Source organism: Anomalospiza imberbis, chromosome 7, assembly GCF_031753505.1.
Source record: "Anomalospiza imberbis isolate Cuckoo-Finch-1a 21T00152 chromosome 7, ASM3175350v1, whole genome shotgun sequence".
Taxonomy (NCBI): domain Eukaryota; kingdom Metazoa; phylum Chordata; class Aves; order Passeriformes; family Viduidae; genus Anomalospiza; species Anomalospiza imberbis.
This window is the reverse complement of record NC_089687.1, coordinates 11,469,854-11,497,803: the sequence shown is the minus strand read 5'-3', so window position 1 is coordinate 11,497,803 and position 27,950 is coordinate 11,469,854. Positions and strand designations below refer to the sequence as shown.

The following is a 27,950-nucleotide window of genomic DNA, read 5'->3' as shown; positions in this document are numbered from 1 at the left end:
TTACATCCAGAGATTTAAAGCATTTGTGTGTGTATCTCTAAGCAGCAGATACATTTGAACAACATTTTTGTGACATTATATATTTTTCTGTGACATTATAATGAAGCTATTGTGTATAGCTGAAGAACAGCTGCTTATTACTCATACTGATAAATCAAAAATACCTTCCTAATGTAGCTGAAAACTTAAGAATTTTTTAGTCTTCAATGCTAAGGACCACTGCAGCCACAGTCCACCTGCCCCTTCTCTCTCCATGGCACCTGGTACAAGCACAGTTTGTCTGGTAACTACTTCAAGGTTGCAGTATTCACCCCCCGTTAATTCCTGAAATAGGGATTATGTGCGTTTACCGATTGTACCTACCTTGCCTGGCAGATTCCAATTTTTTTAAGAACTCTATCCTCTTGTTTTTCATGAATCCCGCCCTGGGGCATGTGGACAGGCTGGGGCCATCTCTTCAGGGTAGCTCTGGCACCACTGTATCCCATGATAAACACTGGGATTGCCATATACTAGGGGTTTTCTGATGGCAGGGTATAATAATTTTTCAGATTAAAGGATTTTACTAAGTTACTTCTGTGCTAACAGCCAGTGCATCACCTTAACAACAGAACCACAGTATTTTTAAGAAGAATTATTTGTTTGGTCTTTCTTGACTGATTTCTGGGGAATCAAATATGAACAGATCATCTCAGGTAATACTTTGATTTGGTAATCAAGATGTTTAGCCAAAAAAATAATAATTTCTGGCCAACAGTTTTAATTTTCTTTAGAATTTCTACAGTACGGTGTCTGTGCCCAGCCAAGCAGATGGTTGAATCCTCCTTAAACAGAAGAGATGAGGATGCATAAGCTGGACAGAAATGAAGAAGCTCAGAGGAAGAAAGAGAAGATAACTTGTGTCATGATAGTTTCTAGGCTGAATGCTTGCAGTACATGTGAATTCCTTCTCTCACCACTTTTTGAGGTCATTCAGCCAACCACATAAGGTGCTAAGGACAGTCTTGATACATATGGGTTTCAGACAAGCTTTTTAAGGACATGTAAAAATAAGAATGAGGAAAAAGAGTTTTGAATATTGTTAAAATATATATTCCTGCTGTTTTGATCAATGTAGGGGAAATGCAATAAGAAGGTGAAGATGTGCTGGAATGAGGAGAAAAAAAAGTGAGAAATGATAATGTCTTTCACAGTTTAGACCTCAAATATGATATAAGTAGTCATCCACATCTGAGAGGGAATAGAAAAACTTCTGTGTCTCAGCTATTACTCTGCCCAGTTCAATGAAACTAGAGTATCTGCTTTTCCTGGTTGTTAACTGGTTAGCAGTAGCATCCCAAGGCAGCAGCTCCTTGCTTACCAGATATATGCATAGGAGTGGGCTGAAGTAATGGAAGTCCCTAAAGCATCTGTTATTATGGGGTTTATTTCCCCACTTGCAGATTCTCATGATGGAGACAAGCTCCTGAAGGGCAGACTCAGAGGTAAGGCTTGCGTTGGCATGGAGAACTACTCAGCTCCAAAACAGAAATCCCAGCTTCATACAGGGTTTGTGTAAAACCAGTGCCACATCTGCTAGGAACAGCAAAGGCTTGGGCTCTAGTTGTTTCTGTGGTTTTCTGAATCCATAGAAGAAATGAGTATGTTCTCAGATTTTCCTTCTCTCAAAAGCAAATCCCTCTGCTGTGGTCAGAAAGGAATGGAGGTTAGAGGCAAAGATGAAGGAGCCTTTCATGCAACAGAGAAGGCTTTGTTGATGTACAACACATACCTGGTGAGTTAGCTGCTGAGACCTCTCTTGACTCGCTTTGAACAGGGGCCCTTGTTACAGAACCTGTTCTCCATCTCTCATCTCCCATGCGCTGAGCAGCTTGGCTTGTTCTCGTAAGTGCTTACGCATGACAGAGGATTACTTGCTCCGTCTAAGAGATGAGGCCTTCTTCATGCTGTTTAAGTTTCAAGAAAGCTGGATGTCCTAAAAAGTTAATTAAAGAAGACCCAACAGCAACCTAAACTCTTCTTTAATATCTTTAGTTTCACTTCCACATGCTGCGCATCTTGTTCTACCAGTTTCAGTGCTCTTGCAAAAGAGTTGCACAATGGCTTCCTTTTAGCAACCAGCAGAATTAAACTTGAGCTCTCCTAACTGAATGTACCTTTTCTAAGATGTGCTGAATTTCCAATAAACTCTGCAGACCCCCCCTTTTTCCTTGTGCCTTTTCATTGCTACAGATTTGGAATAACTACTCATGGACATCCTCATATACAGCTCTCAGAGAGACATGGGAGCAGGTTGCAGCATGAAAATACCAACTCATCCCTTATCCAATTACCTTTTTTTACACCTGACTCTCTGCACATTGGCAATTTATGAAAAGCTTTAGGCTTTTACCAGAGTTTTGATCCAAGTGTTTATAGTAGCCTTAAAAAATCTACCACTCTGAACTGTTCCTAAAAAGTTAAGACTGTTTTAAAGGCCAGTGTCTGATTGAGATTCCCCCTTCAAATAAAAACGTTTGTGCCAGTTTGCTGCAATGAGGGCACAACAAACTATTTTGGAATTATCTGTCCTTCAGCGATTCTGCTGGAAATGTTTGTGTGCCTTATGATCCTCTCCCACCACAGTGTGGAATAACTTCCACTCCCATGCCGCATGATGACCTGGGCTTTTGGGATTTTTTCTGATTTCTTTTTTTTCCCATGTGTGAAAGCTGACATTTAGCTAACATTTTATATCTGCTTTTTGTTAGAAATGCTGGTCATCAAAAATGTTTGCCAAATGTGACCTGAATGCAGGTGGGGAAAACTCCATGCAGATTATCAGCTACACTTGTGTTACTCCCTTATTTGAGGTCTTTCCCCCCTCACAAGTCAGACTTTTCCTAGTAGCTTTCACCAACATGGCATTTGTCAAGGACAGTGATGATCCGTGGCTGTGGCTATGTTTAACTGAGGATGCAAGACCGATAAACTATTTAAGAAGTTTTTTCCACAATGACTACATTTTAGAAACTACCATCTGGAAGGAGTGTACTGAGCTTAGTGGGGACTTTTTATCCCCATTATTTTGTAAAAAAACCTGACTACTAAAGGATTAGAACCCATCTCTGCCTTTGTACTTTCCATTTGACTCCTTCTGGGTGATGAAACAACAGCTACTCACAGGTGAATAACTGAGGGTCCCAAGAGAGAAACTTGTTAAATTTTTAATAATGTGTTGCCTATATTTATAATTCTGTGGAGTTGAGCTGAGTGAGCCAAAGAATCTTCCATGTTACATCAGAGACTTTGATCCAAATCACCACCCTGTGGAAACAGTACACGTTCATGCTGCACAAATCTCCCTAAACCCAACAAAAATACATGTGAGATTATCTGTGCCTTACAGGAGAATTACTTCTGCCAGGTAACTTCAGCTGCTGTTCAGTGGGAGAAACTCTGTGATGGGAGGCTGACAAACAGCCAGTGTCCATGGGATGTGTGTGAAGGCAATGATGGATTGGTCTGATGTTTTCTGGGACTTTGAGAGCAACACCCAAGCAGCTGGGTGGAAGTGCTGAGGCTACAAACTGCTCCCTGCTGTGTGGTAGCTGTGAGTCTCCTGGGTCTTATCAGCAGCTCACACCACACAGAGACCTCCTGCCTGATAGAGATGCTCAGCTGCAAGGGGCTGCCTCACAGCTGTGTTTTCTTCACCTTGTGCTTCTTTGACAAGAAGGATAGACTGTATAGACAGTAATTTTGTTTTCCAAGCTAAATGAAAACTGTAATTTCAAGCTTGCTTGCCTTGGCACTTCTCACAGTTTTCCAGTTCACAGGAATACTGGCAGGGTGCTCATCAGGGAGGGAAATAGTTTGGTCATCCTACAATAAGGTGAGGTGACTGTTCTGGGTAGTGCAGTGGCTCAACAGCAGGGATCCTCACTGCTGGACTCTGCTCAGGTGACAGAGCCACACAATTTAACACACAATCAGCTTGTTGTGCTACTACAGTGCTCCCAAACTGCCACAAGCCCAGTTCCAGTGAAATCAGGACACTCAAGCTACATGCTAGCATGAGCTTCCCTCTTCCCTTCTCATGGCAAGAGAGTATTTATGCCACAAGTCTCTCACTCTACCCTTCATGTAGCTATTCTGTATTGTTTAAGTTGATGCAAGAGTATTTTACGTCATTACTATGTCTCTTCTGACAAAGGAATGAGGCCCAGCCTTCCTAAAAAGGTGCCAGTTTTGAAGCATAAAAGACCATCTTAGAAGGGAGACAAGCCTTGGAAACCACACCTGGTAGCCCTTTTCCCTCTGGGTCCGAGTTAGTCACACATCCAAGCTCACAGTCCTGTCAGGACATAACCCACCCAGCAGCATGGTCTCCCAGCCTCCAGCACTACTGTCCACAAGGAAAGAAAAATCATAAAGTGTAAATGTTTGAGTCACAAACAAAGGGTGGGTGAGTAGGATTAGGTGAGGCTGTGCTGACTAACCCACCCCAGCAACTGGCAAGTATCGCTCCCAATTTGTCCTGAAGGAAATGGATCTGGTTCTGTTAAAGCTCAAGGTGGTGTTGAAAGGTGCAGAAACATCTTAACTCTGATCATGGGCCACCCTGCCAAAATGATATCCCAGGCCTGGATCTGTCTGGATTTAGACAGAGACATCGCAAAATCAGTGATATAAAGCAAACCAGGAATATATCATTGTTGCTATTGCATCTGACAGTCAAATCCCTTGAGGCAGAAACAATTTATGTGTGGCCCAAAATGACTCATTAGGAGCTGTTTCAAACAATTGGTGTCTTCGTATTGAAAAGGCAAGTCCCAATGAAACTGGCAAGGACACAATTTCAGATTACTTTATACTCTGCTTTGTAAAGCTGTATGCAGGGTTAATGACAGTTTAGTATTAATTGTCTGTCTCTGGCAATTTGCAGAGAGACGTTTGTCTGACTAGAACCTTGTTCCTGCTTTTAACATTTCCAGCTCTTAAACAACAAAACAATTGGAAATTAGAGCACTGCTTTCTCAAATTACTTTATCTGGGCTTTCAGGGTATGATACAATTAAATACTTAATTGTGAGGCCCTCTATGGACAGTGTAAAATTTATGTATCCCCAACCATGGTGCAGCCTCCCTAGAGTGTGATGGCTGTTTACTAGCAACCAGCAGTACCAAAATAACTCCTTGGAGTAGCAGGCTGACATGGGGCTGGGAGGAACCGAGACGGTCAGGGCACCTTTAGCAGTAAAGCAGCTTACCTGTTCAGTGACGCTAACAAACAGATGCAGAAATACAAAAGTGTGGCTTCTTATGACAAGCAACACGTGTGAGCAGGGTCTGGGACCTGGCTGCTTTGAATTTCCAGGAATTAGCTGGTAATGCATTAGCTGTGTTAAGATAAACTCCTGTGTCAGCAAGGCCTGCTGTTAACTCTCCTGTGTGTGTGTGTGTGTTTGTGCTGAGATACACTCTGAAGAAAGAGCATTTGGTGCTGTAGGTTCTGGTCTCAGCTTCAGCAAGATAAAGACAACTTTTACACAGCAGTTGTTCAGTGAAGGCCACTTGTTCAGTGCAAGGGACAAATGGTTGATACATTTCATTTTTCATTTACAATGGCTTTAAATGCCCTTGAGTAGGAACATACATTTTAAATTCTGGCCATTATTTAAATTATTTGTAAAATTCTAACTGACTTCCATCTGATTAAAATGACAACTTGAATTTACAAATATCCAAAGGGCTTTCTTCAGGGCATGGAAAATTAATTTTCAGGAGGATTCAATAAATGAACAATGATGTCTGCAGTCCCTGTTCTTAGCTTATTTTGAATGACTGGTGTGGTTTGGTCTTTCTGCACTTCACTCTTCTACTGATTACCAGCAGGACCATTCAACCCTATGCACTAGCACAGCTGGACTTTCAGTGGGAAGAGAATAAAGGCTCTGGGAGTCCCCCTTCTCCTGGAGGTTTTGGTGCCTGGACATGGGTTGAGCTAGAGCTTCTCCTCAGATTTTCTTTTTTTCTTTTTTCAGTTGCAATTAGAGGACACCCCAACTGGTAAATGTTTTTGTATTTCATGTGCTTGTAGGTTTCTAAAAGCCTAAACTTGGCATGCTGAATAGTTCAACCTATTTGACCAGACTGACCCCCAACTTTCATTTGTACCCTCTCTGGGCAAACCTTTGCTTAAGCTTCAGTTCCTCCAGATACAGACATTTCCAGGAGCTTGTCTTTTCCCAAAGAGCTATAGTCAAATACTGGTGACATGAATATATAACTTCCCTTAAAACTGGTGTTTCAGCATATGGCACTGGGGGAACAGTTTGTGGCATTTGTGTGCAAGACAAGAGATGGTGCTGTGTTTGGGAATAGTTTGACTCTCTGGACTTGTGGTCTGCAAAGAAATATGAAGCTATTTGGTTTGGGGCCTCTTCCCACAATTTTCTCAAATCTGTTATTTTTACATGCTTCATGCTTTTCTTTTTGTGTAGCCACAGCTTGCTGAGGAAGGCAGACCATTTTTCCGCAGCCTCAGATTGAGACTGACAGAACCTCTGGGGCTTGGGATGGGAAGCAGCCCCACGAGAGCTGGTATTGTTATTGATTAGAACTCAGAGAGCTCACAGGGCTTCCCACAACTAGTCCATGGAGAAGTCCACAGCAAGACCTTTTACTAATGGATTTCTTAATGACTTCCTGGGTGCCACCAGATCCTCTATCCAAGACACTGAGATTGGGCACCTAGAAGAGGACTGCTAGCAGGGACAGAAAAAAGAAAGACAAATAAGAGTGGAGGTTTTTGGAACATGTTTTCCCCGGGGGAACTCTGGAAACAGCTGTACAAACACTCAGATGGCAGCTGCATGTGCCCATCTGCAGTGGGCTCGACTGCCTGCCAGGTCACAGTGAGCCATGACTCTACGCTTTGCTACCCTGCTTCTCCCCAATTCCTACTCTCAAGGACCTTCCCCTGCCTTTCTCCTCCAGTGGGGATAACAAGCCTTGGCATTCAGGGCCAGGTGCCAGACTCAGGAGTTGCCTAAAGTTTTGTTGTATTTGAAGAATGCCATGTTTGGGATCTCCAACTCCCTTTTTAAAAGCACTCTTGATGTTTCAGTTCATCTTGTGATGTTGTTTGCCACTGCTGAGAAATTAGACCTTGCTGTTGATTTAGACATGTATGTCTACATATGGGTGAGATGAGAGTAAATCCTGAAGGGAACTACTTCCTTCCTTAGTTCCACCAGAGATTGCCATGAGTCCCAAGGACTGCTTTGCCAAAAGAAGCCTTGAAAGAAAAACATATTCTAAAGAAACAGACACATAAAAACGCCTAACTTTAGCCTGGAGAGAAAGAAGCTCCCAGGGGACCTTCTTGCTCTCTGCAAACAACATGAAGGGAGGTTGTAACCAAGTGGGGGATTGGTTTCTTCTCTGAAGTGAGAAGTGACAGGATGAGAGGAAATGGCCTTGTGTTGTGCCAGGGGAGGTTTAGGTTGGATACTGGGGACAATTTCTTCACTGAAAGGGTGGGCAGGCATTAGAACAGGCTGCCCAGGAAAGTGGTGAAATCACCATCCCTGTAAGTGTTCAAAAGGCGTGTGGATGTGGCATTTTGAGACGTGATTCAGTGGGGCTGGGTTAACAGCTGGACCTAGTGACCTTAGAAGTCCTTCCCGGCCTTAATGGTTCTATGATTTTACTCTGCATTTTTGTTGCTTGTAAGAGGAAAATAATTCCTGCAATTCCCAAGATCTGCTGCAAGCACCTCATCCCACAGTCACCCTCACAGAACTCCTGACACAGCCTGAGAGCACCAGGTTGGCAATGAAGCTGTTTTGCAATGGCTCAGCAGCCATTTAAAGATCTAAAGGCAGTGACGACTGATGAGAGCGGCAGGGAAAGTGCAGAGAGCCGGGCCCAGAGCAAAGATAAACACCCTCCTGGCCGCAGGTCCTGGCACCCGCGGGGCCCTGGCCTGCTCCCTGCCGGCGCTCCAAAACTTCAGCAGCAAATGTCCGGCTCTCCTCAGGCCTCTGGTCAACCCTGCCCGCTGCAGCCTGCCCTGACACAACCTGGTATTTCCATGCCGGGGTGACCACATTCACTCCCGTTCCCGAGCCCCCCGTTCCCGTGGCAGGGGAGCCCTGCTCTGGATGTTCCCGTCCCCCGCAGGCCGGGGACAGGCCGGGGACAGGGCGGATTTCCCCGTGTGCCGTAGCTCCGTGCCCCGCAGGTGCCGGCGGCAGGGCGGCCACGGCCGACGGGCCGGCGCCACCTCCTGGGCACGGCTGAGGGCGCACAGCCGGGCTGGGAAACAGCCGCACCGCGGCTGCGAGGGCGCGTCCAAGGGCAGTCGGTGGTCGGAGAACAACCAGACAGATTCCCTCAGCCTGCGAGTCCCGCCGGCCTGCCAGGAGCTGGGAGGAGAGGCGGGCGCTCAGAAAACCCCTCAGTGTTTTGGGTTTTGTATCTGTGCTCCCTTCCCCTTCCTCACTCGGTAACGTGGGCTTTTGTCCCTTCCAGACTGGTGTTTCTCAACCCGCTCAGCTCGGGGCAGAGAGCCCAGCGTGGTCCCAGGTGCTTTGCCAGCTAGGCAAAGCGCTGAGGGCCGACTGCCGGCTCTGGCGTGGGAGGGCTTCGCGCGGGGCAGCGTGTGCCACGCAGGCCTCGGGAGTCCCGGGACTTGTTCTGCTCAGCAGAATGCTAACGATGAGAACACAGGCGAGAAAACGTCCCAGTCGCACTGGTGTCGGGAAGCCACGGGAAGGGCGCTTTTCCTGGGCGAAGGTGCAGGGATGTGCTGTGCCGGCACACCGCGCCGTCAGGCACGGGGCTGAGGGCTGGGTAAGTAGCCGGGCCCTGCCCCGAGCGGGAGCCGGGCAGTGCTGCGCTCCCCTTGCTCCTGTTCCAGGCAGGATTGGGCTTGCGCCAGGCAGGTCAGGGCTTGGGACTGGTGGGACCTGCGCCTGTCTATGCAGGCATGCCCACAGAGTCTGTGGAGGTATTCAATAGAGATCTTGTTTGCACTTAAGAGCCTCCCGAATTCAGTGCCTCTCAAGGAGGCTAATCTCATGCTGAGATTTCACAGAGCTGTAGGAGTTAGGACAGGGCATGGGGCACTGCATCCTTGTTCCCTCAGTTTACTCAGGGTCAGCCTGAAGAGGTTTTCATGGTAGCTGTCTGATGGATGGATCAAAAAGAAATCTCATCGGTACATTCTTGCCCTGATAACTGCTACTCTGCATGGAAGGAGATGGTCTTCAATGAGCGAGGCAGCTAAATAACCAGTGAGAAATAGGAGATTTACACAAGTGAATTGCATTTCTTGGCTAATATACACTGATAATGAAAGTCTTGCCTAAGCATAAGCTTTGGATATACTACTGTGGGAATGCAGAATGAATATCATGGAGCCGTTGCTTCTGTGCCTTTGGAAGGGACTAGCACTTCCCATCCCACCCTTGTGCCATCTTCCCGCACTGCAAGCCCTCTGCTCCGATGCCTGTCTCTCACTAGGTGAGGGGATGACATCTTGCACAATGCAGTTGTTGCATCTGGTGCTTTTAGGCACCAGAGAGCATTTCTGCTGATGACTATTCCTGGCAGGACCCCCTGTGGTGGTGCTTCTGTTGAAAAACAGGAAACTGTAGAAATAAATCTCTTCCTCTCTAGGGTGTTTTGTGGTAAAGCAGAGTTGCAATGCAAGGGACAACTTTTGCCTTGCCATTGGCTTGGTGTGACTGTAGGCAAGTAATTTCTTCTCTCTGGAGTAGCTTCATGTCTCTGAAAGTCTGAGAAGCCTGTTTCTGACATGAAAAATTGGATGTTGAATCACTTGTATAGCAGTAAAGGAGTGTTTTGTTCTTGTTCAGTTGTCTTTTATTATTTACTGCATCAAAGAAGAAAGTGGTGGACATGATTAGCATAGGGGGAAACGCCTTCTGAGGAATATGAATTCACTGAAAAATACAGTTATGCAAAATAAAATTATTTGTGAGTCTGAGTTGAGTTCAGTGAATTGTTTTGGGCAAAAATGAAGACGGAGAACATTTTCCAAGGAAGGATTTTTCTGACAGCCTCAGAATAAAATGTGACACATTTTGTGGAAAGTGATGTTTGTTTAAATCACTACAATTTCTAGGAAAGAAAATGGGACCTGTAGTGTGGCCTGGAGGAGGGAATGACTCAGAGTTGACTGAAAAAGCCTGAAAAAAAGTCTTAAACTGTCTGAGGTCAGACTAATTTATGGATTATGATAATTTTTTTTTCTCAGCCATCATTCAAACCTCTGTGTCCTCATCCTGATAAACTTGGACTGCTGAGAGGACTCACTGACACTTTTCTTATTGTAGAGTTACAGTTTGATGCTGCTCCCACCTGCAGGAAGAATTTGGCTTGCACCTCAGTGAAGAACAGTGGAGTGATAGCAATTTCCAAAGAACTATTTAAAACTGTTGACTGTATCCTGCAGATGGGCTTTAGGATAGGGAGCGAGCCCCCAGAAGGGGCTGCCTTCCTTTCCTCATTGAGGAGGAAGTGCTCAGCATCGTCCTCTACATACCTCTGACACACAGCTTTGTGTAACTCCAGGACACTGGGAGGCAGCCCTGCTTTCGGAGGCAAACAGTGCCAGACTCAAGCTGTTTTCAGTTGTGTTGTGTCCCTGCTGTGTTCTATTCTGTTTGAACTGCAGATAGATTGTCTTATGGGGAAAAGCTCCTAGCAGACAAATCCTATCTATCTGTTAGTTGGGTAACGAGCCCTAAAAGTCTTGGAGGGTGAGGGAAAAATTGCTGCAGCTGTGCCCCATGATTTGGTGGCGACTGTGAGGTCTTTATGTTGGGAAGCACTGTTTTTTTGTTTTTTTGTTTTTTTTTTTCCTTAAAACTGAGGGACTTGGCTTGGTGACTATAGTTGTTTATGTTTCAATGTGCTGATGGGGAAATTGAGGGGTCCTTCTGTAAGGACTTGATTAGCAAGGGTCAGGAGCAATGAAATATCTGGAAGATATGTATAACATAATCTTAAAAGCCTGGCTTATCCATCAAATGTGGATGCCAATGAAGAAGCATTCTCTCCTGCGTGCTGGATAGCATCCTGGGTATCCCTGATGCAGCAGTGACTTGGGGTGAGCTCGGCAAGAAGGACAGCCCGTGAGTGACACCGCTGCTGCAGTGGGCAGACGCGAGGCTCACGGAGCACACGCCAGTCCCCGGGCTGGCCAGGCAGTGGCACTGAAAGCAAAGCTAAACCCCAGCCGTCAGCCCTGGCAAGGTGTGTGCTGCTGCACGGGAGCTGCGGGGCAGGCTCTGTGCTGGGAGGCTGGAGCGGGGATTTGGAAGCAACGTCAGCTGCTGTTTGCAGAGCACAGGGGACGTTCTCTGTCCGTTGCCATTTGGCAGTTTGCTCTGTTAGCCCAAGTGCTCACAGCGTGCATCTGCATCCCTGCTGGCTTCCTGGGGCTGTAATTCACCGGGGCTGTCACCAGAGGAAAGCGAGGGTCTTTGTTGCTTGCTCAGTTTGTCCTGCGGAATGACAAGACTTCAGCTTTCCCTTCTGCAAGAGAGGTGTATTTTCAGCCTTCTTTTTATTCTGCCTCATCTGTCCCATGAATGAGATGTTGACTTGGCTCTTGAGTGTATCTGCAGAGTGCCTGGGTGCAAAGAGAAACTGGAGGCAGTGGCGTTGTTGAAAGCACATGAAAAGAAGGGAGTGTTTGCATGGCAAAGGTTCTCACTGTAGCTAGTGACAAAGGCAAAGATTTCCTATTGATTTTCTAAATTGCAGAGTAGGCACAATGCAACAAATGGTTTTGAACTGTTGTACTTGAAATAGCTGAAAATATTTTGATGAAATAATTCTGTTCAAGCTTCTTGAAAAGGATACTTCTCAAAAATACTTCTCAAAAGGGGGGTGGTTTTGATTAAACTCTACTTGGATCAAGGACATAGAGAGAAATGATTGCATGCTCTATTGCAGTACAGAGCATGGTAGTTAACAGGACAGCAGGAATTGAGAGAGAATGCTGGATATGAGTTTGGATGAATGTATCCCAACTTTGTGTACCAGGCTGGGTTTTTTGGGTCAAGTTTTTATCAATTCATCCTATTGAAACAGTTCCACTTTGTAGAAGAGAAGTATTCACTAGCCCTAAGAGAGCTGGGTTAAAGTCACTGGTTGAAGCTGTGATGTTTATGCAGTGTGAAGAAGCTCCAGCAGCAGAGATGGTGGCATGCCCAGTAGCCTGCTTGGAGGAGACCTGCTGAAAAGTCAGCCTGGACTTGAAGAGTCTCACCCTCTTCCAGCTGATAGCCCTTCACCACTGGGGTACATATGCATTTCTTTCAGAAAAGATTTGAGAGGCTTTGTTTTTATTTTAAAATGGGAATTTTCAAGGTGGCAAAAATCTCTCTTGGGTTGGTAACCCATTTTCTACCTAATACTTGTTTCACTAGAACAGCCACGGGAGTGAGATGCAGGATTTACTGTGCAGTGTGTTCATATCTGTGCAGTATCTAATGGAATAGGACAATTAAACTCCAACTCAGTAGGTTTCTCTAGTTTCCAGATAAATTCTACATTGGGAACATTGCCCAGAAGGCTTGCTAGAAATCTTTGAAAATACATGAACATAAGTTTCCTTTTAAACTGTATTAGTTATTATCTATGAAATAACCAGATGAGCACAGAGCAAACTGAACCCCTGACCTCCTCAAATTAAAAAGTCTCTTTGGGTGAATCTGAATTAAAATAACCGTACTGGATGGGCAGGCTCCTTTTCTGCTTTGGCTTTGCAGATCAAACACTGTGGAAACAAACAATCTCTCCAACCTAGTGGTGTTTCAGAGCACCATCTGCCTTGTTCGTGTACAGTACCTCCCTCCCTGGTACTACAGCTGTTCCCCTCCCATGTGCAGGGACAGAAAGGGTGATGGACCAATGCAGATATACTGTGGGTTGCCAGCTGACTCCACTGGTAGATCACTTAGTGCCCCAAACTGTCTGAGTTCATGTGCAGTGTTGTTCAGGTTGCTCACCTTTGGTTGCCTTTAAGTGCTGTTCTTTCCTCAAGGTGTCTTTAAGGAATGCAGTTACTGCAACTTGACTTCCTCTGGTTTTCTAACTTCTGAACAAGAAATCGATTTTACCTGGTGTGTTTGGCCTATAAATGAGCAGAGGAATCACAGGGATTTCAGTTAGCAGTGGTCTGCACTCTGCATCTACCACATCTGCAGCAGTGAGGGACTGTGATGTGCAAAAAGACCTCAAAGAAGCCTCTTCTTTGGCCTGTGAGGTCCTGTGGCTTTGTGCAAGCAGTGTGTAGACAGTCCCTGAGACAGGAAGGGATGGAACCAAAGGGACTCAGTCTGTCCTAAAATACAAGCCAAACCTGCTTGGGATACAGAATGCAAGTTTTCTTTTACTGCTAGCTCCACGCCTCTTGCCAGGTAGGAGGGTTCAGGCAAAAAACTCAGCTCCTGGCAGTCCCAGCTTGGCTGCCTGTGCCTTATATCAGCATTCCCCTCACCTAACAGGTATATTGCTTTCCTCCTCTGCTGTCTGTCTCTGATTGATGCTGTCATTTGTGTATTGAGACAACCAGAGCTTATAAATCCTTCCAAATACCCTGTTATTAAAAAGGGATCTCACCTTCAGCTTCAGGTGGTGAGAGGGGCTCATTATGCTTCTGTTTGTTAGCTGTGCTTGTGCAGGCAGTGTCCCTTGAGGCTGGAGATAGCACTTTGGTGTGCGGTGTAACGCAGTCAGTGAGTAGTTGCGTGTGTCAAGAGGCATCTGGAGGGCTGGCAGAGGTTTCAAAGGCAGCAGACTGCAGAAATTGAGATATTTGCACCTGCACTGGGAGGGCTGGCAGTGTGGAGACAGGCATTTGTGATTTCCGAGTGACTGCTCACTCCCGAGCAGTTCAGAGTGATGGCACCATCCCAAGGACCCTTTGTTGTTCCTTTCCTGTGGCTGAGGGTGAAGAAGGGTGTAAAACCAGAGGTCCAACTTAGCAAGTGCTAAGTCTGCCTCACAGAGCCTGTTTGCAGGGCCAGAAACAGCCAGGATGGGCAAGGCAGGCACTGTTATGAACAAATGAGAAGCTCTTCATCCTGTTTCTCCAGTGTCCTAGGGTCTCTGCTTCTGTAGGGGAGGGCAGGTGTGGACTAGCCATACACTAAACCTCACTTACAGGCTGGAATACAAAGATATTTATGAGAAGAATCATCCATGTACAGATTTAGTAGTATTGACTGTCTACTTTATGTCACCTCCAAAAAACCCATAAAGCTGAGGCAAATGTCTGTCTCTGTGCCCAGGTGGATTGAGGTTTCCTGCATTCTGAAGGTTTCTTCCCCATTTTTTATTATTTTGCCTCAGGTAGAAGGGTCTGTTTTAGGGCCAGTGCAATAACTATCATAATTTTGTCAGGCTGACACATCAGTATGGTGCCAATCATGGTTATAGAGACCCTGGGACCACTTCATCATAGCAGCTTCACTCCAAGGCTCCTTTTAATCTTTCCTAATAAAATTTAAATGATAGTAGCTGTTCCAGTCATGAACCAAGAAAAACCTCTTGTATTACTTCCTCCTTGCTTTTTTTTTTCTCTATTGTTGGATTCTCTGTTTTAATGTGACTAATTTATATGAGAGCTTACATCTTCCAGAGATGGCTATATGAGTCTGAAACAAGTGGCACTTCTTTTTAGTGACTCTCAGCAGGTAGAATTTTTCCAGAAGGATGTGGAAAATTGTGTAGTTGGGCCTTTGCCATCTTCATCATAATCCAGGCTGAGGTTCCTGAGGCTTATGGGTGGTTTTGATCAGGAGTTGTTATTGAGCTTGGATAGATATTTGCTGCAGGTTTTTCTAATCAGCCATGAGAGATCTGACCCACTGGTGATGTTGAGGTACCTGTCAGTCCCACATTAAATGAGGTAAGCCAATTCTCCTCATATGCTTCCACTTTTCTCTGCTCCCAAGCAGAAGATGGTTGAAGGAGAAGTTTAACAAAACTGCACAACCATTTCTGTTTAAGTATGAGTGGCATTAATTGGCCTGCCCTACTGGGAAATGGGCCTGCCACTTGGAAGGAGAGTAGAGTGATTTTTAGCAGATTTTTGGATCTTGCAGGCTGCACAGTCCACAGACTTGGACCAGCCCCCTGAGAAAAAAAATTTTGGCACTACAAGTCAACACACAGAAGACAGTCTCAGCCTTCCTAAAGTGTGAGGGGTCAGGGAGCTGTTTGGAAATCCTGTGGCTTGAACCTCTGAGCTGTTTCTAGCATTGAACACAGTGGGATTGGAGCAATAATTTGGATTGTGCCCATGCCTTTAGCTTATTTTTCATTTAACCTGCTGATGGCCTATGTCTTGTATTGCTTTTCAGATCCACTGAGAGTAACTGCTCATGACTGCATTAGTGGGAATGGATGTTTATGACTGATCCCTTGGTGGCTGCAAAACCCATCATGCTTCATCAAAACATAACACTCGCTGTGGTTCAAGTAAGTGTTTTTTTCTGGTCTGTTCATCAGTCTGTTTCTAGCAGAAAGCTAGAGAATGACCAGAATCACTGAGGCTGTCAGAGTCTTGGTGGGAAGAAGGAAGGATGCTGCTGTGTGTGGGGTGTCAGTCTGGTGGGTTGATGCTGCTCTGGACCAAACACCCCGTGAGCCATGAGCTCTTGTGCTGGGGTTGTGTGCTATGGGAGGGGAAGTGCAGGGTGGCTGGGCCAGATTCCAAGCATTGCTGTGTTCCCTCCATGTCATTCATAGGTCATGAAGCTGGAGGGAAGGCAGGAGACTGCACTGGTAATGTGAAATCCAAGTGCTGTGGCAAAGAGGTAGGAGATGGAGACTGATGTCATTAATCATTTCTCTTAACCTCTCATCCAGAGAATTTTCACTGGTCTGGTATGGGGAAGACCTGTTGCAGGTCCTTCACCAGCACAGACCTCCTCTTTGACATCAAGAGTTTTTCTTCCTTTCTTTTAGCAATTGGCGTAGTCTCGCATGTAAAGAAAATGTCAGTGAATTTAATCAAGGTATCTTCCATCTCCTTTCTGTATGCACATCAGGGAAGGTGATATCTGGGGCCTTAATACTGCAGCGGTGAAATGTCGCTGACTCTGTGGCACAAGCAGGCCTTGATTTACATGAGTATGATAGAGATCAGGGATCCTCAGACTTCAGCATCAAAGGCCTGCAGAGTTAGATTACATTTTCCTCCCTGGTGATGGAAATGAAGTCCTGGGAGGAAATGAGTTGTTTGGTCTCATCTGAATTCTTTCTGAAGTAGCGTTGCCTTCAGAAACTCTAACTGGCAGCCAGTGCCTCTCTTCTTGGCAGTCTTAGTGGGAAAAACAAGGAATTAGTGATCTGGGAACAACATTTTTGGCATTTCTCAGCCATCCCTGTTATCTCATTTAGCTAAAAGAGGGATTGTTACCAGGAACATCTGTGGTGTCTGGGTGGAGGATGAGAGAGCATTTAGGAGACACACTGTGCATCCCAACCTCTGTCACTTTCTGGAGTCAATCCTCAACAAGTCTTTGAACTTAAACTTTTGTTTAAGTTTCCTATCTTTACTCAATATCCATGTCCTTCCATCAGCCTACAACTTTCTCCATGACTGTTTGGCCCATATCCCCTGGCATCATTGTCCTCTTGTGCTGATACCCTGCCAGCATGCCTTGCTTGAGATCTGGCCCTTTAGCAACACTGCATGTTCTGGGGGACTTGCCCTTCAATGACTTCTGGCCAAGCTGTATCTGTCTCAAGAGCTTGGATGTTACAAGGCATCATCAGCTCTTTATCTCCAAAGTTTCTTCCAGTAGGCTCAACGCTGCCTAGACTGGTATCGGCTTTGCTGACTGTTTTCAGTACTTAGTACTTCTCAAGGTTTGGGAGTTGTGGGGGAAAGTGAACTAAGCTCATATGTCCAAGGGATCCTTATGTAAAGGTAGGTATCCTGATCCTTTGGCCTGTGGAAATTGTTTTTGTAGTAAGATGGGAGTTCTGGCTGCTGCTTTTGCAGGAGATGATTGTGAAGACCATGTGTGTGGGTGCCTGGTGGCTGGAAAGGCCTTGGCTGCTTGTTCCCTTGTGTGTCAGTGGTTCTTACCTATTTCTTATTACAGTGGTGCTCTTGGGTACCATTTGTCATCACTTCTCTTCTGTAAGAAACTTTTTGTTTTAAATTACAGCAGAAACTAAAAAAAAATTATGGGAAAGTTGGCGTAGTTTCTCTTTTTCCTCTTTCAGGTATATGTTCTCCTATGGCATATGTACTTGCCCCATTCCAAACTGAAAATATCCCCCTAAGTGTTGTCTCCCCAGGGACCACCTTGTTCCAATTGAGGCAGAACCAAAGTCACACATGTCATATGGATTTCTTGCAGCACTCTGAGTAGTTCAGGAGCTATTTTCAGGGTAGATGGGGCCATTCCTTCTCATTTGCAAGAGACCAAATCCTTTTGAGCTCAGTCTAACCCATACAAAGATTTTACAAGATGCCTAAAGTTTGCTACAGACTAAAGCCATGCAGAGACACTTTCTTGAGTCTATTGCTTTTGGTGGCTCTCCAAAGAACATTATAAATGGCCAGTTTTGGAGCCTAACAGACCCCTAGGGGTAACTGAGACTCAAAGAGATACAGTACCTCAGGCAACACCTTTTAAACCCCATTTCTTTTCTCTTACATTTAAAATCCTGTACCCCTATGCCTTTTTTTACCATGTGCAGTTTCCAGCAGAGAGCACACAGAATTCTGTTTATAGGAGACTTGGGTGTGAATTATTACCTGTGAAGCTTGCAGTCAAGGTAGTGGGTTATAATACTAATTAAGGCAAATGTCACAGCAAGAGCATGCTGACGTTGTCAGAATTAATGGCCCAGAGCATTACTACTTAGCACACCTTTTGAAGTTAATGGAATTGTATTAATTGGGATCTTGGAGGGACTGAGGGACACAGAGTACATCACTCCTGAGCAGCACCTCTGTTATTACATTAGAGCTGGAATAGCATCCAAGTTCCTCCTGCCTTTTAGGCCCCTTTTGCACAACCATTTCACAAGTGGGTGTCTCTGATAAGGCCCAGGGGAAGATTGTTTAGTTCTGGGGTAAGAGGTGGAAAAGTCTGTTCCTGCTGTGGTTGCAGAGAATCACTCTGCCTGCAGAAACCAGTGCTGAGGACTGCCAAAATGCCTCTGGCACAATACTGAGGGGACAAGGAAATGTGTTCAAAAATACTATGTACCCTTGTCCCTGAGTCTGATTCTACAAATTCATCTCCCCTCCAGAGTGCTTGTTCCAGTGGGCACAACCAGGGTAGTGGTGCAAGACACATTGTCAGAATACTAAAACAAAAGTGCCTGTCAGCAATTCTGAGTTCTTTTGGATGTTAGCCAGCTGTGGTAGCACCAAGACCAGCTCAAGGCATGGTTATACCTAATGCCAACAAAATTCTAATTTTGAAATAGAAAACAGCAAATCATGGAGGGCATTTGCTTCCCTTGGGGAAAAAATAAACCAGAAAAGCTGATACTTACAGAAAACCAAAACTCAAAACTTTTAATACAGTGCTGTGAGCAGATGAGGAAAAAGAAAAAAGCCCAAGTTTTCTACTGAGGATTTTGATTCTAAAGCAGAATGTTCTCATTTTCATCCAAGTTTTCCACATGGGGGAAATAATTTTTAAGTATCTCTCATGTAAAGTAATTAACCATAGATGAGAAATGGATGATTTCAGATGAAAAAGAACATACGATATCTTTAGATAATGGTATTAAATCCATTGTGCACTGGAATGGAAGTTTTTATGATATTGTAGATTTTCTATGCCATTTTATCCTTCTTGAGTTTAGATTTTAAAGAAATTACTTAGCTATGATAAAACTTTTTTCTGTGTTAACAGGAGTACAATTATTAATTGTCCTTTGCAATGTTACTGGTGTGTAGGTTTGTGATTACTATTGACTAAATTTGTAGGATTTCACATTCTCTCCTGTGTTAGCATAGGGGAAACATTCACATTTGCTAGAAACGATGATGATTCGATGTCAAGCTCAGTCACACTCTGAATGGATGTAGAAATAACAGCGTGGTTGAGCCAATGCTGCCCAGATGGGAAGATCCCTCTTAGCTCCAACCTCAGAGGCTTGACTGCAGTATCTCTCCAGAGCTCATCCCATATGTTGCTGGTCAGCTGAACAGAAGCTGTAATATATGAACCCTAAATTTGTTGCAGGCTTCCTGCATGATGTTGGACACACCTCAGCCTCACTGCTGGGTCTGCTCTGCAGCCTGTAACTGGCTGCAAGGGAGGGCAGCAAAAGCCCTTCTGCTTAGGGCAGTTATTCTCCGGGCTTGTTACCCTGACCTGAGGCTGCAGAACTGCTTTGCTCCCAAGCAAGTGCAAAGCGCTCCTGTCTGTTTAAATCTGTCGCAGTTCTGTTTGAACTGAGAGATTCCTCTGTTCCTCAGAGGAGTGTGTTGTAAAACAGTGACATTTGTTAAATGGAGAACACGTAGGGCAAGGACTCCATCAGCTTCAGGAGACAGTGAGTAATGATCTCTTAATATCTGAAAGCTTTAAAGCTACTATAATATTCTTCAAAGTCAGGGTAGCATGGTGGGGCCCCACACAGCTATCTTGTGTTCAGGAGCAGGTCGCTGGTGAGCACGCAGCCAGACACTGTTCTTCAGCATCATCTCTGCAGAGGGAAGCATTAGTTGCTGTGCAATGTGCATCACAGCCCAGACAGATTTATTATTTACTTGTGAACATTCCTGTAGCACCCATCACTCAGCTGGTTACCTGCAACTGTCAGACACTGCTTTGCACTTGGGGTGGTGTCTGCTCTGCCCTCTTCCCAACACAAATCAATGTGCTAAGCTTCAGTGCATTTGGGAAGGAGGTAAAATGTGCACAGCTGTCACCACAAAAGGAGGAATGGAAGGGAAGTTCCTGTGATTGAATAGGAAACTGTGGTACGGTTGGATGTGAGTCTTGCTGTTTTGGATCCCTCAGACTTGTGATAGCAGTGATCTCTATGTGGTTCCATGGCTTCATGTTACCCCTTGGGCAAGGTCCTAGCTCTGCAGAGCTCAGAAGAAAAGACAGGGCAATAACTTCATTCAGGCTGTCTCTTCCCCTCTTGTATCAATGTCTTGAGCTGTCCTGGGCATGTGCAGAATCTGCGAAGGCTTCCTTTCAACCACCATGACCTCTGCTGCCGTGCACAGCACAAGACTGAGCTGACCTCATCTGTCACATGAAGGTGTACATTTATGCTATTTGAAACTTGGCCAAATAACAACTAAGTGGTAACGAACTGTGTGTTTTTGGCTTCAGAGTCTCTGGGACAGAGGGATGGAAGCAGAGAGACAATTTATATCCTCAAGTCTGTTATTTACAAGCAGTCATGCTCCTCATCTTTCTGTAGACAAATGGAAGGAGTTGTAAATTTGCCATATACAGTCCCTTGAGCTAATGCTTATGGGAAATATAATTTAAAACATTCATTTGTCCTGGAGAACTGAGCCTGAACCGCACTGCCATGGAAATACGTACAAAACCCAGGAATAGGTGGATGCACTCCGTGCCATCCTTAGTATAAAGAATTTGCTATCCATATAGACACAACAGAAGAAGCAGGAGGGAAATTAGGTCTCCTGAGTCACAATTCACCTTATTAATCACTGCAACAGATGACTAGTTAAGGACTAATTAAGGACTAACTGTGGGTCAGGAGATGTGAAGCAGCTACCAAATAGGCATGACAGCATTGGGCATTTGTTCCCTAACAGATCACATAAACCTGGAAGTGTACCCCCTACTTTTAGTAAGCACGGGACTACTCACATTTTAGAATTAATCTGAAAAAGAGTTATGCCTTGATTCTAAGGAAAAAATCTTGTACGTCTGTGGGAATACAAGCATTACGTGAGATAAGTATAAAGTGTGTGTGTCAGGATCAGGCCTTAGAATTTTTGCACTTCTTCCTTTCTGGACACTTTTATGAGGACAGTGTTGTTCTGTAGAACTCACCCTATGCAGAAGCATTTGTTAGAGCAGGGGTGGTGAGTTTTGTTTGCAAATAGTCTGGTGTTTTAATATCATCACTCCCCTATGCCTGTGCTTACCACCCACATCAGTAGTTTAAGGATGAGGTGCAATATAGCTATTTTGTGCACTTTATCTGTTTTCCTTGCAAATCTTCTTTCCATCTGAAATGGGGATTTTTGAGGGCTAATGTTAAAGCCAATAGATCCAATTAAATGGATTAGATTCCCTTTTAATTCTAGTAATTCTACCGGCTTGACTGGAGTTGTTACTGATTTATAAGGAATTGCCATTTGTGCCACGGACTTCTTCAGTGAAGGATGAAGCCAAGCCTCTGCAATACTTTATGTCTCAGTTTCCCCTCTTCCACTTTCACAGTCTTGTTCCTTGGTGTGAGTGGAAAGAACCAAGTACGGTGAATGCCCAGTGTCTACTGTGGCTCGTGGGTAGAGCTAACGACAGGTCCTCAGAGTCCCAGCTAAAGGCTGTGGCATGAGCCTTCTGGCTGTCCTGCTTAAGGCTTCCACTCATATCTGAAGCACATAATTTTTTTGTACTTGAATATTATAATGAAGTATGGGGATAAGTCTTTGCCTGTTTGTCTGAGACTACATCAAAGTAATGTTACAAGCAGATTGCCAAATTCCTTTGTGCTCTGGATCTGCCATTCTTCTGGTGTGTACATGGATCAGCCATGCCTTGGAGCTCTGCAGGGCATGATGAAATGGGGCTTCACAGGGTAGCTGCAGCAAACACATAGTCCTTGGGAGGTCAGGGTTCTGCTTGCCTGCTGGTTCCCCTGGTCCTGCTTGGGTATCTCAGTGCTGTGCTAATACACTGTGTTCCTTTGCTAGCACTGTTAGCTTCCTTAGATCTGATGCTGCATTTAGGCTGTTATCTCCATTTCCCACACAGCTGTTTAGGTGCATTTTCTCTTTTAACCGAGTGTTTCATGTATCTGGCAATGGTGAATGCCCTGTATTTTCCAGCACCACTTTTGTGGCTATCTGCACTTATTTGTTTCTCTCCCTCCCAGATATATTGTTTCTGTCATGGCATTGGGTTCTCCCTCACTGCAAAGAGGCAGAAAGAAAAAAATCACATCATAAATTCCCCCATTTCATCACCTTCTGACTCCAGTTCACCCCTAACATTTTTACTGGAGTAATTGTCTTGTTTACTCTCTGTCTGGTACAGGCTTGTCCATAGTGCATTATGCTTCCTGGGAACCTCTCTGTAATCTGGTACTCAATATCTCTTTCTGGTTCCTTAATAATCTTCCTAACTCACTTTGCCTTGTTTTTATAGGTCTTCTAGTCCCCTTGCAGGTAGTTCATATCTTTAATACAATTCTCTTTATTGCTTGTACTCCTTTTTACCTTCTGGCCTAAAAACATTGCCATCTAATGCCTCGGGTTTTGCTCCTAGTCTAGACTCCTGTAATTAGCACTGAGCTCACAAAAGGTGAAATAGTAATTTTACAGAACTCCCCATGAACCTGTGCACGTGAGAGAGCATCCAGGGGCACAGCCTGGGCTTCTCTGCCCCCCAAACTCTCTGCCCTCCAAATTGTCTGCCCTGGATACTTCAAACGCCCTGCTGTTCCTTTCCTTTTCCTTTTCCGTGGTCTATTGTTTCTTCAAGTAGTAACTTTGACTCTTATTAGACCTGTTTAGCATTTACCACAGTGCAGCTTGGCCTGCAGGTGTCTTCTGCTTGCAGATAAGAAAGATACTTCTCTGCTAGTACTAGGAGGTCTGTAATCTCTCATTTTTAGGCTGATATCTGCAGAAAGTCCAGTGCCAGGTCAGTGGATGCAGAGGGGTGGATTTGACTGGGTGCTATAAGGCATATGGAAATTAACACTGGTCTCTCTAAATCTAAGGGTATTCCAGTATTGTACTAAAGCTGGAAAGAACTCAGGAAATTCATGACTGATGGAAATGGATGCCAGGGTGTTCTGTAGATCAGGCTCTCTCAAAGCAAGCATGGATCCTCGTGTTAATTTGTTCTGCTTCATGGTCCCTTTTATATTTGACGTCATTGATTGTGTGTGCAGTTCTTCAGATGGACTTGGGACTGCTAACAGAAAGGGAACATCTCTACAGGCAACATGTTAACAATGTGAAAATAAAAATTCTTTCTCCTTCACATTGCCAAGATAAAATGAAGTGCTCTCCATGTCCTTGACCTGTCACCCAAATTCCCATCTTGCTTTTTTGTCTGTGGCAGTAACAATAAGTGACCCAGCAGGATGGCTTTCCATTGAAGGAAGGACCTGATAGGCGAAATTCTGTGAGGTTATTCAGAGAAGCAAAGATCCAGAGGAACAATTACATCTTTTCCTTAATGGCAAAAAAACGATGTCAGTATGACTTCATCTTCCTGCTGTGCAAAAGCTACAGATGTGCTTTTAAGGCCCTACAGGAGCTGGCATCTGCACAGTATGTCCTGTGCATTGTATTGCTCTGCTTTGGCACTGGAACTTTGAAACAAAAAACCTTTCATTAAAGTGAGGGAGACCACAACCAAATAATGCATAAGGACAGTACAGTGAGGATATATGATTCTGGCATAATAACAAGAGGCAGTGAGGGCTTTGGCTTTGGAGAGGAGAATGGTGCTGAGATCTCTGGGGTACTTTTGTTTTGGGAACCAAAGTATACCATGGAAACCTGTTTGCCTTTTTCCCTGGGTACCATTACAAAAATTAATAGATATAGGTACAAACACAGTGTGTCAAATGGAGTATTAGAGACACTGTTTCATAAGAAGTTACAAGCAAAATTAATTTCAATTGTCTGGGAAGTAAATGATACCCCAAGGCTACAGGGACACATTTTGGTTGATTAGAATATGAAATGCATTCTCCTGTGTCAGAGAGGGGGTATGTGTCTGATTTTCTATTATTGATTATTAACGTTTATGTTTTCTTTGGCTTGCTGGAAGAGACAAAAACAGAAATGAGGAGTATTCTGATTAGTTCCCCATGCCTGTGTTTGTGCAGGACTTGGCACACAGCCTTCTGAATCTTTGGGGGCAGAGGTCCGTTCCTCTCCCTGCAAGTCATCTAATGACAGGCTGAGAAGACTTAATCTCTTCCCAAGGAAAGGGTTGAAGATGAGCAGGTAAATTGCCTACCAGAAGACCTGGTCTCCCACCGATGATTAGAAGAACTTTCTCAGTGAGAGTGGGTCTCATTGGCTTAGACTACAGGTGTCACTTTTGTTTTGCTACAGGTATATGAGAGGTATCCCACACCTGTGGTCACACTTGCAGAGATAGATAGTGGGAGTTACCTGACTGCCTCTGTGCTTAAAGACTCTGGGAACTCTTTTATTCTGTAGAACACAAGGGAGTACTGAAGGAAAAAAAAACCCAACTTTCCAGTTTGAGCAGTTGAGGAATTAAATGATAAGATAAAATTCCATAATTCTGATTTCCCTGTTAGCTTCTATCTTCTGATATTAAGCATGTTCTGACATCAGTCATGAGAACGACTGGCTGTGGAGTTAATGCTGCACTATGCCTTGGAGCAGGGCATACCATCATTTCTGTGCTGTCTTTGTTTTGAGGATTCATAGGAATCTTGGACCTGAGGTACAGTCTGGGAGTAAAAGCAAGACAGGCATCACAAGGAGATGATCCTTTTGAAGGGATTTTTTTTTTATCATTCTCACTTTCAAAATAATCCATATTGTCTTCCATTCCCAATTCCTCATCAGTTTCAGAACATTTAATTAAAAGGTCATATCCATCTATGTCTGGTGCCCTAGATAGCTTCTTCCTCCACTTTAAAAAGAAGCTAAATTTCCCTAGTGAGGATAAATAGGGAAAATATTAGGCCAAAGTGGGTAGATACAGTTTCTGTGGAACACGTGGAGAAGGAAAGCATATGTAGTCACATCTCCTAACAAGACTGCTCAGGCAAGACATTAGTCACAGGCTGGGAGTCAAATGGCTTCCTGAGTAAAACCAGGAAACAGCAGTTTTCATCAAATGATGCATCGCAATGTGATCGTTTGGGGCAAATTGCTTGATGCATATGCATTTCAGCTTAACTCACTCTGAAATAAGGACAACACAGAGTTCACTCATCCCAAAAAGTAAATACCTAGGGAAGGTAGTAAGTTTGCCACATATTCATGTCATGGAATGATTCATCAGAGTGTACTTGCTCTGAAGCTTGTGCACTGCTGCTTGATCTTGACAAACATATAATTTCTTTGGAGATACCTGGAAGCATCTACTTAATCATCCTGGATTGAAGAGGTTTTGCCATGTCCTGAGTGGGAGGTTCCATTCTGTTCATGAGGAGTGCTCCTGCCCTGTGATACGTGACGATGAAATTTCTGTACTCAAACATTCCAAATACCAGATACATGTTTTTCATGTATGCCCTTGTGCCCATACATGGGGAAAACTAAAGAGGCTCAATTAGTCCCTTAAACAGAAGGTTATTAAAATGTGAAGTCCATACTTAAAGCTGTAAAGCCAGTTTCATAACTCATGTAGTAATGTTCCAACTATTTAATAAAGCTATTCGTTGATCTGCAGCAGCAAATTGTACTTTTTGAGCATTTAAGTAATACTTCCACTTGGCTTCCAGTTTACGAGGCAGTTTAGTATTTCCCTGGGCTCACAAGTGCTGACTATACACAAATTCTGGTGTTGGGCATTTAGTCAGCATAGAAGCTTGAACAAAGTTATTGCTATTTTGTGCACAATATGAAGACATTTCCTTTTAGATATCTCCCATTTGCCCAGCTACCTCCAATACCATTGGAATGTACCCAATTCTAGTAAACAAATCCAAAAGGAATGGGTTAATCCAAGTAAGTTACATAGGCAGCCAGCATCAGGAACACGTGGCCCAAAGAGGACATGGTGTCAGATTTCTAAAGCTGGCCTGACTGGTTCACCCTCTCTTCAAAGGCACCAAACAACCTGGTGTCTCATCTGGATAATGGGAAGAATTTAAACAGAGGAATCAGGTGCCTTTAAGAAAACTGTTCCAGAAGGATCCATTGAACAAGAAATGGTGGTGTTTTTGTTTAGCCCTAAATGATTTGAAGACGATTTTTTATGATCCTAAAGCTGTTTTGGTTTTCTTTTTAGGTCAGCTCATGTAATGAGAGATATTGCTCCCATATACAAACCTCTCATCTATGGTCTTAGTTTGCCACAGCTGGAGTCCTCTGTGGACAGCAGAAGTTCCTTGACCTTATCTACTTGCCATCATGGCTGTTGAAAATCTGCCAGCATGCTGTAGCTGATTCCATGAGACAAAAATATCCTTCTTATAATAGTCCTTTTCCCAAATGGCTGCTTCTTCAGCTAAAAGCCCACTCTAGCCTGCATTATTTCAGAATATTTCAGAACATGTTTTTTCTAGGATATTTCTGAACATTTTTGAGGCATTTCCTTTAGGTGGCAGTAGGAGTACAAGAATATTCAGCATTCACGGTCCCCTTTGCTACTTCTATGGCACAGCTTTGTGCTGAAGAATGTAAACCCAGTTTTACCACCCTTTCATAGCCTAACACTCATGAAAGGTTATTTGCATTATTAGAGCAACTTGCTGATGAGCTGAAATAATGAGTCAAGGCCCTGTCACCTGTCTGGGCAGTCCTTTGGGTCTCTGCATGTAACTACTATAACAGTCTGGACACTTAACAATAATGGAAATGCAGGCCCTGCTTAGGGGATCTATCTGGACTTGGTATTGTCTACACATAACATTGTGATGGAGTGTGAAAGGCAAGGAGATGGGGAGGAGAATGCTCAAGATTGTGTTGCATGTTCACCTGTTTTAGGAGTTGAGGCAAAACTGTCAATATGCTAAACGAAGTTGCAATAGTGGCTAAACTGCAGAATTCCCCATTTCTGGGATAGCCCTACTTTTTGCTTATCTGCTGGTAGGCCAAAAGATTTCTCTGTATACCACCCCTCATTTTCATACTCTCTTCCTGTTTGCTTTGGAAGGAAATTCCCAGCTGATGTATCCATCACATTTCCTGGGAAATGCTTTAAAGTTTGTCATCTGCTTGTGAGACAAGGAAATCTGCAACATCATTTTGCTTTGAACACCAGTATACTATGGGGTCTCTTGTGATGAGAAACTGGGACCTGGAACTGTCAACTGTGAACTCCATAGAATGCCATTCAGGCATTTCCATCCAGCTGGAAATAAGCCAGTAACTCCCAGTACTGAGGGGGACCTGTCTCAGGGCACTGGCCTTGGGCTCATGGGAAGCAAGGCAGAGGCTGAGCTTTGGCTGTTGTCTCTCCCACACCTGAAGTGACTGTGGGATCCAGCTGGAGGTCCATGGCTGGGGACCTCAAATGATTGTATACAGCGGCTTGTATGCTGCTGTATAAGAGCCTGCTCTGGTTCAGACCCTAGTACCTTCTGGACTTGTTAGCCTCAGACCTCATTTCTAAGTGCTGCTGCAGAGGAGAAATGATGTTTCTCCTGTATGTTGGTCCCCTGCCTTCTCATGAGGGCCTTGAAGTGGCCACACCTTTTTGAGGAACAAGCAGATACACTTGTTGCAGTGACTTGTGAAAGCTGTTGGTATAGCTCCCAGTATCCTGATGTTCTCTGTCTCGCTCAAACCTCCTTCCATTCATCTGTCAATGAACAACTGCTGTTGCCTCACACCCTCCTGGAGCCTGGCCATTTATCTGGCTTTTATAGAGAGTAAATAATATGCTCAGTTATATGTCTGGAAATAGTGTTCTGTACAAATTCCTGGGGCAATCAATATACAGAGTCATTTTATGTTAGAAATAGCTTGTTCCAAATGGCCATATATATCTTTATTATACTGTAAATTCTCACACTGTCACAGAATGCCACATATGCCTTAGTGCAGA

General features: G+C 44.3%; 1 protein-coding gene and 2 long non-coding RNA genes across 3 annotated transcripts in view; 2 read left to right on the top strand and 1 right to left on the bottom strand.

Moving 5' to 3' along the window:
* Nucleotides 1-27,950, bottom strand: part of LOC137476935 (uncharacterized) — a 280,782-nt gene that overhangs the window by 39,175 nt on the left and 213,657 nt on the right. The window lies entirely within an intron of this gene.
* On the top strand, nucleotides 400-1,860 carry LOC137476921 (uncharacterized). The gene is made up of 2 exons (XR_011000690.1): nucleotides 400-534; nucleotides 1,784-1,860. It is a non-coding gene; the product is annotated as an uncharacterized lncRNA (long non-coding RNA).
* Nucleotides 15,395-27,950, top strand: part of SLC15A2 (solute carrier family 15 member 2) — an 84,792-nt gene continuing 72,236 nt past the window's right edge. Inside the window, exon 1 of the mRNA XM_068195372.1 lies at nucleotides 15,395-15,510. The gene's annotated coding sequence lies outside the window, so the exon portion shown is untranslated. The remainder of the gene's footprint in view (nucleotides 15,511-27,950) is intronic.